The following is a 12,913-nucleotide window of genomic DNA, read 5'->3' on the forward strand; positions in this document are numbered from 1 at the left end:
CCATGTTTTCCTTCTCATCACTGTCTCTTCTCCCGAAAAGGACAGTTTGGAAAACTATCTGCACAACTAATTAGCAATGAAATTCTGCTTCAAATAGCCTGATGTGCCCAGAGACACACAGAGAACTGTACCTGACCCACGTATCAGCCTATCCAACTATGCTTGTGTTTCAGAAAGAAGCTGACAAAGCCCAAAGGTAATATTTTCGGGCTTTATTTTTTCTATGCCACATTGAATACACTTTCTAGCAAAGCAGAGACATCAAATTCTCTGAAAGATCCTTCAACCAAGGATCATTTTGAGTCAAGCGTCACTCCCAGTTGAAAGGAAAGAGAAAGGATTAGGGACTTGCTCTTGCCCCTTCAGAGGCCATGTTGCAGTGGGGAGCAGAACAGAGGACGACAGACAAGTTTACCTCAGATCTACCATTCCTGTTCTTTGGTACACAAACTAGCACCTGTTTTTTCTCCAGTACTCTCAGACTACACGCATTTAATCCAACTTGTTGACTCAGTTTTGAATAGTCCCATAAATACCTGGATGTATCAATAAGAGATCAATCTTTAACAATGAATAAAACTGTTTTTTGAGTGTGTATGGTTTTCTCGGCTAACATGTGTTTTTAGGCCAATAATTCAAATTGCATTTCCACTACTCAGCTTTTATGTTTACACCCTTCCTTAGAGCACATCCTCATCTCAGAATTAATTTTTTAATCCACATTGTACTATCCAAGCCTCTCCACATACATAGAACCAAAGGATAGATGATAGATAGATAGATAACAAAATGATAGAAAGATGATAGATGATTATAGATGGGTCGATAGATGATAGATGATTACAGATACATAGTTGATAGATGATAGGTGGTTGGTGATGCTGGTAAAGATAGATAGATTGATAGATTGATAGATAGATAGATAGATAATTACAGATAGGTGATAGATGATAGATGATGATGATGGGATGATAGATGACAGATGATTATAGACAGGTAGATAGATGATAGATGATGATGATAATGATGGTGATAATAGACAGGTGATAGGTTGATGATGATGATAAATAGACAGGTAGGTAGGTAGAAGGATAGATCGATAGATAGACACATAGAAGACTTATTACAGGAATTGGCTCATGGCATAATGGAGGCTCAGCCCCGTGTTATGCTCGCTGTGCACTGAGACTTGAAAAAGACAGATGTGTAACTCAGTCCCCGTTCAAAGGACCAAGAAATGGGAGCTCTGACATCCGAGGGCAGGGACAAGCGGCCGTCCCAGTGCAATGGTGACGCTCACTCATGCTGGGCAGACTTCTTCACTCAGATTATGGTAGCAATCTCTGATCTCCAGAAGCACACTCATGGACACATTCAGGCGTAGCACTCACCAGCCACACGGACACCCTTCAGCCGCCATCAAATGTACGTGTAAAGTTTATCATCATGCGCAAACTTCGTGATGCTTGAGGCTCTGAACATTGGGCTACCACAGTCCTGGCTGGCTTAAGTTTGATTAAACGTGCGGGACAGAAGCCCAGTCTCAGAATGTCTGGACTTGGATGTTCCCGCTAATTGGCTTAAAGTCACTTATTCTCCTGAGAGTGTTAGAGACTATGAATTTTGTTTACTTTTGTATCTGACAGAATAAAATTATGGCTAATAAGTGAAATGTAGTGTTTTTAATAATATAAATTTGACTTTCTTTACAAAATAATGCAATTCTGAAAATATTCAGGTGCACACAGTTCTCTATGTCTCCCTCTAGATGCTGGACTTGGCCCTGTGTGAAAGATCAGGGCAGTGGGAAGAGGACAGCAAGGCCCCAAGGCCCCAGGAGATGGTTTATTCTGAATTCATGGAGATTCCTTAGGACAAAGGTCAGCATGGCACTACAGGGTGAAATAACATGTGTGCCATTTCTTTCTGCATCTTCATTTGAAATTTCATGTTATGCTGATGTACACAACTCACAGGATTTTGTGCCACACAGGCTTGGCGTCACATCCTGCCTCAGCTCCTGGGAACTCCAAGGACTTCACCTCCTTCCTCAGCCTTTGAGATTCTTGGCTTCCTCCTCAGAGTCACGGGGACAGCCAGCCACATTACTGGGGAGCATGGGAGTGAGAAAAAGTGAATCCTGCAGCTCATTGGAGGTACAGCCTCAGTAGATCTTCGCTCTGCCCCTGTACTTCCTGCATTTTGGTTTGGGACAGGTGGGTCAGGCTTTGTGGAGGAGGCAACATTACCAAGTTTTGACTCACCTGCGTCATTTCTTTTTACTTGTTGCATTAACTTGAGAAAGTAGGACTCAATAGCAACAGAAATGACATTTAATTAGGCACTTGCTGCGCTCCACTGATTAAAAGCTACCAGTTGAGAATTACAGTGAGGCAGCGAGATGTCATCTCCTCTCTCAAGAACCACACAATGGACGAAGGATGTGCCTAAGAATAAGGCAAAGGGAGAAACAGCATGGAACATGACAGCAATGTGCCGAGAGATCCAAGCAAGACATGAAATGAGGAGAAGAGACTGGATGGTGTCTGTAGTCAAATTCTTTTTATTTATTGGACAGGTAGAGTTATAGATAGTGAGAGAGAGACAGAGAGAAAGGTCTTCCTTCTGTTGGTTCACTCCCCTAATGGTCGCTAAGGCCAGCGCTGTGCCGATCCAAAGCCAGGAGCCAGGTGCTTCTTCCCAGTCTCCCTTGTGGGTGCAAGGACCCAAGCACTTGGGCCATCCTCTGCTGCCCTCCCGGGCCACAGCAGAGAGCTGGACTGGAAGAGGAGCAACTGGGACTAGTAGCCGGCACCCCAACCAGGACTAGAACCCGGGGTGCTGGCACCACAGGCAGAGGATTAACCAAGTGAGCCATGGCACCGGCCCTCTGTAGTCAAATTCTAAAATCCTAAGGTAGTTACCATTCCTCTGTTGGTCTCCTCCACACCTGCCTCACAGAGATGATGGGCAAAGATTTCAGTAGTGAGAACAGGGCAGAGAGAGACTGAAATCCCTACTTTCAAGGGATTATGCTCTTGTGCAGGGAAGCAAAGAAGAACAAAATGAAATGGGAAATATCTGAATATTTGTTTATGATGGTTGCTAGGGAGGGTGATAAGCAGGGCAGGGATGCATACAGTGAGGGAGGGGAGTGGAGAATTTAGTGACCTCCTCTCCCAGTCCTCAGTGAATAGGAGCACTCAGAGAAACACCTGAGTGAGGGCAAGGGGCAGGCTGTGAGTCAGCTCTTGGGAAATACCTTTGCTGAGTAGCTGGAGATGAGGGTGAAAAACAAGAAGAGGTGGCAAGAGTTCTTACAATGAGCTGGGAGGTGGCACCTCCAAGAACGGAAGGGCCATCCTCATTCATAAATAAAATGAAGTGTGTACATAGGGCAGGTTCAGGAGAAGTGCACAGGAGCTTGGTTTTGGACACTGTATTTGTACCCCAGGCTGCCATGAAAACCAATGGCTTCAAATTTCACAATGTTATCATCTCCCAGTTCTGAAGGCTGCAAGTCTGGAATCTGAGCACCAGCAAGGCTGTGCCTTCTGTGAAGGCTACAGGAGAAAACCCTTCCTTGCCTCTCCTAGCTGTCCTTGGTGGTCAGAATCAATGGTGTCCCTTAGATGCATCACTTCAAACTTTCTGCCCCTACCTTCACCTTTCCTCCTCCCTTGATGGCACTGTTGATGTCTCTTCATCTCCTCTTAGGTCACCAGTGTTACTGGACCTAGTCCAGGATGTCCTCACCTTAATCTTGATTATATCCACAAAGACCGTACTTCCAAGTCGGGTCACATTCACCAGAATTCAGCGCATCTTCCTGGGGAACACGGTTTAGCCAACAATAGACCTAATGTTAAGTAGGCGATTGAGTATGTAAGAGCGGAGATGACAGTGACTCCAACTAGGAGGTATTCATGCAGCAGCCACTGCGATGTTGGTGATGGTGTAAGCTGTGACGCTGCATGAGATCATGGAGATGGAGAGGATGGTCAGGGAAAAGAAAACCCCCAGGACTGAGCCAGAGTGCTGCGCTGCTTGGAGGTCAGGAAGATGAGGAAGATACCCCCAAAGAGACTGGATGTGTGTGAGCTGACAGTAAGAGACTGGGTGGTAGGTGAAGGAGTGTTCAGGGAGATTGGAGTAGCCTAACAGTGAATAAGGAAGTCAGGAAAGAGCCAGAAATAAGAAGACAAACCATGAAGCAGGATTCATGTCCTTAGTACCAAATCTGTGTTTATGAATTTGAGGCAACGAATGGACTCCAGGCATGAGTGAAGGAGCCCCCAGCTCTGAGGGACCCCCACCAAGTGTCTCTGTGTGCATCATGCAGCTCCAACGCTGCTTACGTCCGCACATCTCCTCCCCGGATGCTCCTTCCTCCCTTCTTCACTCCCAGGACCTTGAGATGACCCAGGGCCCATCACGCAAAGACAAGTCAGAGACATCCCTTGCAATCAGCAGAAGGAAAAGGAAGCAGGCTGGTCTGTGGGATAACAGGCATTGCTCCCAGAGGACTGGAAGTATCCCAGGCACCAACACACAGAATGACCTAAAATGCATCACAAACTTCCCCAGTGGAGTGAGTGCAAAACATCAAAAAGCGGTCATGGGAACGGAGTCCGGCACAGCACTCGGAACACTCCCTAAGATGCCTGCAGCCCATGTCAGTGCTTGGAGTTCAATCCTGGCTCCACTTCTGATTCTAGCTTCCTGCAGCTTCACACCTCGTGAAGCAGCCAGTGACTACCCTGATGACGGGGTCTTTGTCATCCACATGGGAGACTCAGATTGGGTTCCAGGATTCTGGCTTCTCCTGACCCAGTCAGCTGTTTGGGGGAGCAAACCAATGAATGGAGGGACCCTCTTGTCTGTCTCCAAGCAGTTATTAATAATAAAGCAAGTGTAGTGTATTTGGAAGAAGGCAGAAGACCGAGGTGGCACTGAGTATCTTACTTGATATGTATGAATGGCAGGAAATAGTGGAAAAAAGAACCAAACTTCCATGATGCATTCTGGCAGTAGCTTCCCAGGAGGGGTCAAGGCAAATCCAAGATCACCACTTAAAGCAGCAATATTTCTAAGAGGACAGAGAATAAAGGAAAAGAAAATGGAAGTGGTACAGCTCTCCCAGTCTTGAGCTTCTGAAGGCAGAATTGGAAACTGGCAGACATTACATCAATGTGAGGATGCACTCACAATTTAAGTGCATTGGAGTCTCAGACTCCAATGCTTATCTTTTTTGTATTGGTCAAAGTCATGTTGCATTGCACAGTGTTAGAGAGGAACCCACTGTAGTTGTAAGGGTTCCCTATCAAGTATATGAAATAAGAAGATGTATGTGTGTGTGTGTGTGTGTGTGTATATATATATATTCCTGTAAATATGCAAACATTCTAACGCTGTGACAATAAAGTCGCGGATACTATCCACCAAGTGTTTGCTGACAAACCTTGGGTCTCGGTAACTCGGTAATGCACCTGCCGTTCCGACCACTGATGTGCTCTGCTCTTCCGTGGGAAGTGGATTGCAGTTTCTTTATTTTATTTATTTTTTTTTTGACAGGCAGAGTGGACAGTGAGAGAGAGAGACAGAGAGAAAGGTCTTCCTTTTGCCATTAGTTCACCCTCCAATGGCCGCCGCGGCTGATCCAATGGCAGGAGCCAGGTACTTCTCCTGGTCTCCCATGGGGTGCAGGGCCCAAGCACTTGGGCCATCCTCCACTGCACTCCCTGGCCACAGCAGAGGGCTGGCCTGGAAGAGGGGCAACCGGGACAGAATCCGGTGCCCCGACCGGGACTAGAACCCGGTGTGCCGGCGCTGCAAGGCGGAGGATTAGCCTAGTGAGCCGCAGCGCCGGCCGGATTGCAGTTTCTGCAAAGGCTTGTGGTAGCTCCTCTGCACAAGGGGCGGACACTGGGGAACAGGCTCTCATGCTTCTCTGCTCCGATACTTCGGACAGTGATTGGAAGATGGCCATGGGGCAAACGCACGTTAAATGTGGCCTCCACCCAACACGGGTGTCCCGAGCACAAGGTGCTTTCTCGATTCACAGCTGTTTTTGAGTTGCCGGATGGCCATGGCAACCCTCCCTGAAACCGCTTCTGGCGAAAGCCTGAACTCACCCCATGCCTGCTCTAGGTCTGGCCTGCCTGGCCGTGTGTCCATGGAGAAGATCATGGCTTCTCCCACCAGCGGGGGAGACACTCAGCCCAGTCTTTCTCCAGAGAGGGCCCCTCCCCAGTCCTGCTCACTCGGGATGAGTTCAAGGCTGAAGGGTGCCATCAATGCTTCCTTACTTTTTCCTTCGCTAGTCTTTAAAATTTCCAGGTTCATCTTGCACGAATACCCGGAAACCCTCCCTTCTTTCAACCCTCCTTGCAGGCCTTTCTCCCCACTTCTTAGCAATCATACAGGTCTGGGGGGTGCGTGTCCTTCTGTCCCATCCCTGCCCTCTGCAAGGTAGCAGATCCCCTGTCCTGCTTTCTTCCACACCCTCCTATATTCCAAAATGCACTCGTTATTAGCAAGCTGTCTCTCTCTTGCTGGTGCAGATGCTTCTCCTAGCGTAAGGTTACTGCATGGCTTAAAAGAAGGCCTTCAACCCCTGAGTGGCAGTGATAGGGAAGAAAACAGAAAATGAAAGAGCTGTAGAACCCCACAGGGAGATGATACACTTTCTTGAGGTTTTCTCCCTGCCAAAAGACTTCCACGTTTCTGACCTTAAATTTCTTATCAACAAAGTAAGGGGAAGGCAAGCATTGAGACTGACAATTAAGGTGCTCACTCGGACACCCACTGTCCCACATCCAAGGTCTGGATTTGATTCTTGGCTCTGGCTCCTGACTACAGTTTCCCACCAAGTCACTCCCTCAAAGGCGGTGGTGATGGCTCATGTGGTTGGATTCCTACCACCCACACATGGGAGAGCTGGACTGGGTTCCCAGCTCCTGGCTCAGCCGCTGCCTGACCCTGGACAATGCAGGCATTTGAGGAGTGAAACAGCAGCTGGGAGCACTTTCTCTCTCAATCTCTCTCTCTCTCTCTCTCTCTCTCTCTCTCTCTCTCTCTCTCTCTCTCTCTCTCTCTCTCTCTCCCCCTCCTTCCTCACTCCCTCCCTCTCAAATAAAAACAGATAAAATAAAAGCCACCTTAAGTCAGTAAATGATGTGAGGTATTTCAGCCAGAGGGCTTCTCCTCTAGCCCTCATCATCTTATCTGATTCTTGACTATGGCTGAGTTTCTGCACCACCACAATGGTCAAATCTACGGTCTGTCCCTCCTCCTCCTACCCTCTACCCTCCTCGTCATGTTGAACTGTGGCAGCCTCTGCAGTCTAACACATGAGATAGACAGATGCCCCGCCAGGGGACCAGGGATGCAAAGGGAGCACGCACCGTGGAGATGTCAATGCTGTAAAGACAACACAAAGGAAGAAGGATAGAAGCCAATGGGCTTCAGGTTTTGTGGTAGCGACGCGGCCGAGCTGACCCTGGATTTCCTCCTGGAACCCGCTGGGGTTCACAGTGCTTACCTTCAGCTTTCTGTCTCCAGGCCCTGGGACCCCAGCACCGCAGCGACCCCTCCCTTTGTGTTACGACTCCCACTTCCCAGCATCCACGGTTTCTGAAAGCCGTGTTGGGTCACCGCGTGGGCCTTCAGCCACGCTCAGGCAATCTGCTTTTCTCTTGGTGCAGACCAGATCTAGGCACCTTGCGGTAACGGAACAGAGCCCCTTCTCTCCCTTCCACGTGCACAACTCAGAAAAACCAGAAAGAAAACAATAGATGCGATCAACCAAGGAAGAAGATTCCGGGGGTGGGGGGTGATGCTGCCACCTAAGGCTGGCTGAGCCCTGCCCACCGAGGGTGTCGGACCATGAGGCAAAGCTGAGGCTGCCCCCTTGGAAGCCCCCGGCTACAGAGGGCCCCGCAGTCGCCCCGCTCAGAGCCACCTCAGCTCTGACCACTCCCTCCCTGGCTCCCCCAGGCTGCTGCTGTGCCTCTGTGCTGTTTCCATTTCAGGCTCAGCAAACATGTGTAAATACTTTATTAAAATTAAAAAAATAAGCCCAACACACGAAGTGAAAGCTGTTCCCCTCTGATTGATTTTTCAAAAGCTCCCCAGACTGCTTCTGTACAGATGTTTGCAAAATGATTGGCTGCAAAGTGGGCTTAATTCATAAAAGCAATAAAACGTTGCTTATTGACTGAACAGATGAACTAGCTGAGGGGAGATAATTTGGAGGGTTCTCACTGGAAATGCTTTGAAGAAATGTAATGATAGTGGAGACACAGAGCCTTATTAGCTATGGTAAATACATTCTCCTACAGAGTGCTTGGGAGGTTTCTGAAATAACTGGAAAATAACCCTCAGATTCTCACTCTTGGTGACTCTTGGACTAAACATGTGCAACTTTCAGCCTCAAAAATCCATATATCCTTTGATGGGCATAATTGAAAATCCATACATAAATATCTGGTATCAAAAACAGTCTGGGATAAGGACCAGCAGGATCCAAGCTGAGCGGCGCTGTCGGCCCCTCCCCTCCTTGCTAAAACAAGGGCCGAATGTCCTGTGCAGTGAGCTCACGCTGGGGAGGCAGACAGGTCCACGCAGGCTCTTTGCTCAAGGAGCCTGGAGCTGGGTGCAGGGAGGTGCCCCACAGAGGGGCCCAGGAAGGAAGCAGAGCCCTCTGCCCACTTCGGAGAAACAGCCACAGGGCTCCGGAGTCTGACCTCAGCTGCTGCAAGGGTGTGTGATGCCATGTTGCATCCTGGGAACCCACCACGCTGTGAACGCCAAAGCTGCCCTGCCTCTCGGAGGCCGACCCTTCCTGGTGCCGTGCGGTGTGCCGTGTGGTGTGCTGTGCTGTCACTGGTGTCATGGAGAAGCAGAGCTGTTTTCCCCACTGCCATGTCCCGCCCCCAGCTCACTGAACTTCCGGATTCCATCAAAACTATGGGATTATTTTAAGTCTTTGTTGATAAGTCTGCATGCCTGCAGTGAATGATAGTCAGCAAAGAAACATTGTACGTAGGTGCTGGTCAAATGGCTGAGTAGACACACACTCTGTCCATCTTGGGGGCCAGTTCTCGAAAAGGCCATGTGAGGCTGTTGCATTCTGCTGGCCAAGCGTGCCTACACCCTGACCCCAATGACATACTCCCCAAGGGATTCCAGGGTCCACAGAATCTCTCTACCTTATTTTTAGTGACAGGTACAGGATGTGGGTAGCATGTCCAGATGTCAGCTTCCCTAAAGACACATCTGCTGGTAAGCACACACCCTCCACCAACGAGACACCCATCTTCTCCTCTCTGTGGTCATTTGCTGCCACTACCTGTGGGCCCTGATACCCATGACTTGCCATGCCAGGGTCAACGGTCAAGAATAGGGCTGTTTCCTTGTAGTTTCAGTGTTTACAATACAGCTTTCACATCAAATGCAAATATTTAGGCAAACTGTTAATTGCTTTACTCGGCAATGCCAAGAATGTTCAGGTATTTTTATCACAGCTAATTTCGTATATTATATTGTCTGATTATACCGACTTTGAGTTCCTAGTGTGTGACATGTGTTAAGATGCTGGGAAAGTCACACACATATTCTGTGGTCCTATTTCATCTTCTGAATGTGGCATAGGATTTCTTCCCCGACATGAAGTTCTGATAAGGAACAAGCTCTCTCTGCTTGGTAGCTATCATGTGCTAAGCATGTAAATATTTGCCATTGTGAATGCATGATGGCTTCCCAGTTTTAAAAAAAAGGGAATTTCACACCTTACAATGTGTTTTCCAGTGTACTGAGTGGGAAAATGACACATCTGAACTTGAAGTGAAGTGGTGTGCAGTGACTAAGGGTGCTCATGGCCTTGGACATTGGAACCGGCCTTTCTCTGCCGGCTTCGTGATCTCTCACGCAAGGACGACACTTCACGTTTAGGTCAGTTTCATGCCACATCCAGGACATGGGCTCATACGGTAGGATTCCACTTGATACACAGAGGAGAGAGTGTTTTAGTTTTATGACACATATACATGAATTCTCTAAGAAGAGGAAAAATTATGAAGCAAGACCAAATTCCCAAAGTGGATGGGTAGAAGAAACAAAGCAGTTAGGTTGAAAGAGAGAGAGAGAGAGAGAGAGAGAGAGCGAGCCATAACAGGTCTAAAATAAGCGTTGTGCGGAACTCCTGGGGACTGACCCTACAGTAACTCTCACCACACAGCCCTGCACACTGCTGCGTGAACCACAGCTCCACCTGGTGGCCTCAGGGCATCAGCCCTCCTGCAGGTACGTTGGGCCTGCAGCCCTAATCTGTTATGGAGATTTCACATGAACTCTTTATTAGGGCTTTCTGATAGATTCCTGGTGTAAAGGACTCTCTGAGTAGTTTATCCCACCAAATGCAGACTATGTGTGTTTGCACCCGTAAGAGACGACTTTCCTTATATGACACTCCATCCTCATAGTTCCACAGCTCTGTGACCCTGCCATTGATCAGGGTGGAAACTAGGGGCAGCGTGGGACTGAGCCAGGCTAAGTGAGTTCTGCCGCGGTCTGGACAAAGCCGCGAGTAGCACAGGGCCTCAGTGCAGGAACTGGGCTGCCCAATCTCATAGCTGCTTCCTGGTGTCTTTTCTCAGGAGAAATGCAGCAGCAGCGACGAGATGGGTTCCTCCTGAATCCATGGGTCCTCCAGACCACCCGAGACCTTGGTGTGTCACCTGCCTGGGAGAACGGGTGTTCGTTTACAAAGGGGAAGGCAGGGAGTGCCGTGATTCCTATCTGAAGAGGGCCCTGGTCTTGCCTCTGCTCCCTTTGAAGTCGAACAAAAATAGAGGAGGGGTCACAGCTCTGGAACTGGACATTAGTCTCAGGCCAGAGAGCTAGCGCCAGCTCCCTCGTGTCCTCACCAATGGCACACGAGGGGATGGGAAGCTCGGGTGCTTTTGTGTGGAGAGTGTGGCTGCCTTCCGTATTTCACACCGTCTCCCCAGGGCCAAGCACCCTGGCATTCAATTTCCCGTGTGTGACTGTGAATGTTCATCTGATTAATGCTTCTAGAACCATGAGTCTTAGAAAGCATGCATTCAAACACAGCAGTTGAGAATGTGATGAGAGGGACACATCGCTGGACCTGCATGGCCTCCCACAGGGCTCCTCCATTGTCTATTTCTCATAGAAGAGGCAGGGAGAAAAGAGATAACCGGAGAACCAAAGGTCAGCTTTTCAAAACGCACTTAGTAACATTTCAAACACTCGAGCTCTCAGGAGAACAAAGCAGAAAGGATAACACACCTCATTGGATTGAAATTGCAAAAAAGGTGAATTTAGGACTATCCTTGACTCTGAAAGATGAGATTCTTTTCAATAGTGGGATGAGATAACTCTCCTCAATTGTAACTGCTGAAGCAGGCAGACGTCCTAAGTGCTGCTCTGAGAAACAAAGAGAGAGAAAATGGGGGCCACTGAGGGATGCACAGATGGGGGAGAAGAGATGGGGGGAGTCAGAGGACATCCCTCAGAAAACTTCAACAAATCCATGTCCTTTGTTGTAGCAACAATTCTCCTCCTTGCAGAACTACGTATTAAAACTAATGTTTGTATACATAACACATGCATTACTTAAATACATATAGCTATGATATATGGGAATATGTGTGTACTCATGTATATATTGTATATAGAATTGAAATACCTCTTAGGTGTTTCCTCACTGAAGTGATTTCCTATCACGTTAGTTAATTCACGTACACATGTCAGAAACAGCGGTGTGTGTGTGTGCATTTCACATAACTGATTTTCCTAATCAGGTAGAAAAATAGCCTGTGATCGTGCAATTCCTGGGGGGTCGGTGTGGATGAGCTCGAGAGAGTGGACACAGCCTGACGGAGAGCCGGGGTAGCATCACAGTAGAAACGATCTGAGAAAAGCATCCTCTCACAGTTGGGAGGAGCAAATTCCTTTGCAACAATACCAGCATTCTCTCCTCTGTACAGAGCAGACTCTTCTGCCACCCCTTATCCTCTGTGGGTTTGCTCTTAGCCTGGCTGGTCTGAGAGGAGGGAAGGCAGAAAGGGTCAGGTCCCTGTGGTCTCCCTAACTCCTGTACGGTGGCTGGGGGAGGAGAGAAGCTGGCCAACAGTTCAGACCGGGCCCCTGCTTGCTGAAAGACGAGACCGAATTGTGGGACTGTAGAATGCTTCCCGTCTAGGCCGGCGCCGCGGCTCACTAGGCTAATCCTCCGCCTAGCGGCGCCGGCACCCCGGGTTCTAGTCCCGGTCGGGGCGCCGGATTCTGTCCCGGTTGCCCCTCTTCCAGGCCAGCTCTCTGCTGTGGCCCGGGAGTGCAGTGGAGGATGGCCCAGGTGCTTGGGCCCTGCACCTACATGGGAGACCAGGAGGAAGCACCTGGCTCCTGCCATCGGTTCAGCGCGGTGCACCGGCCGCAGTGCTCCGGCCGCGGCGGCCATTGGAGGGTGAACCAACGGCAAAAGGAGGACCTTTCTCTCTGTTTCTCTCTCTCACTGTCCACTCTGCCTGTCCAAAAAAAAAAAAAAAAAAAGAATGCTTCCTGTCTCCTCACACCTCGCCACCTGCCAAGGACCTGCATCGCAGCTCCGGACACTGCCAAGCTCAGATCTTCTGTAGAGAAACACAGAGAACACAGAGGACAGACCCGGACACCAGGGAGACTTCCAGGCCCTGACACCTACAGCTCCAGCTCATGGCAAGTGTGGTCCTCCTGCTGGACAGATAAGAAAGAGCCTCAGAATGACGGCCTCCACCTCAGTTCCGTTACACACTACATCTTGTCCACATTTCAGCCAAAAAGAAAAGCCATAAGAAACGCTACAAGGCAAAGCAATCAGTTTAGAAAAAAAAAAAAAAAAGTAACC

This window comes from Oryctolagus cuniculus, chromosome 2, assembly GCF_051225735.1.
Source record: "Oryctolagus cuniculus isolate XC-2025 breed Fujian yellow rabbit chromosome 2, ASM5122573v1, whole genome shotgun sequence".
In the NCBI taxonomy this organism is placed as follows: Eukaryota; Metazoa; Chordata; class Mammalia; order Lagomorpha; family Leporidae; genus Oryctolagus; species Oryctolagus cuniculus.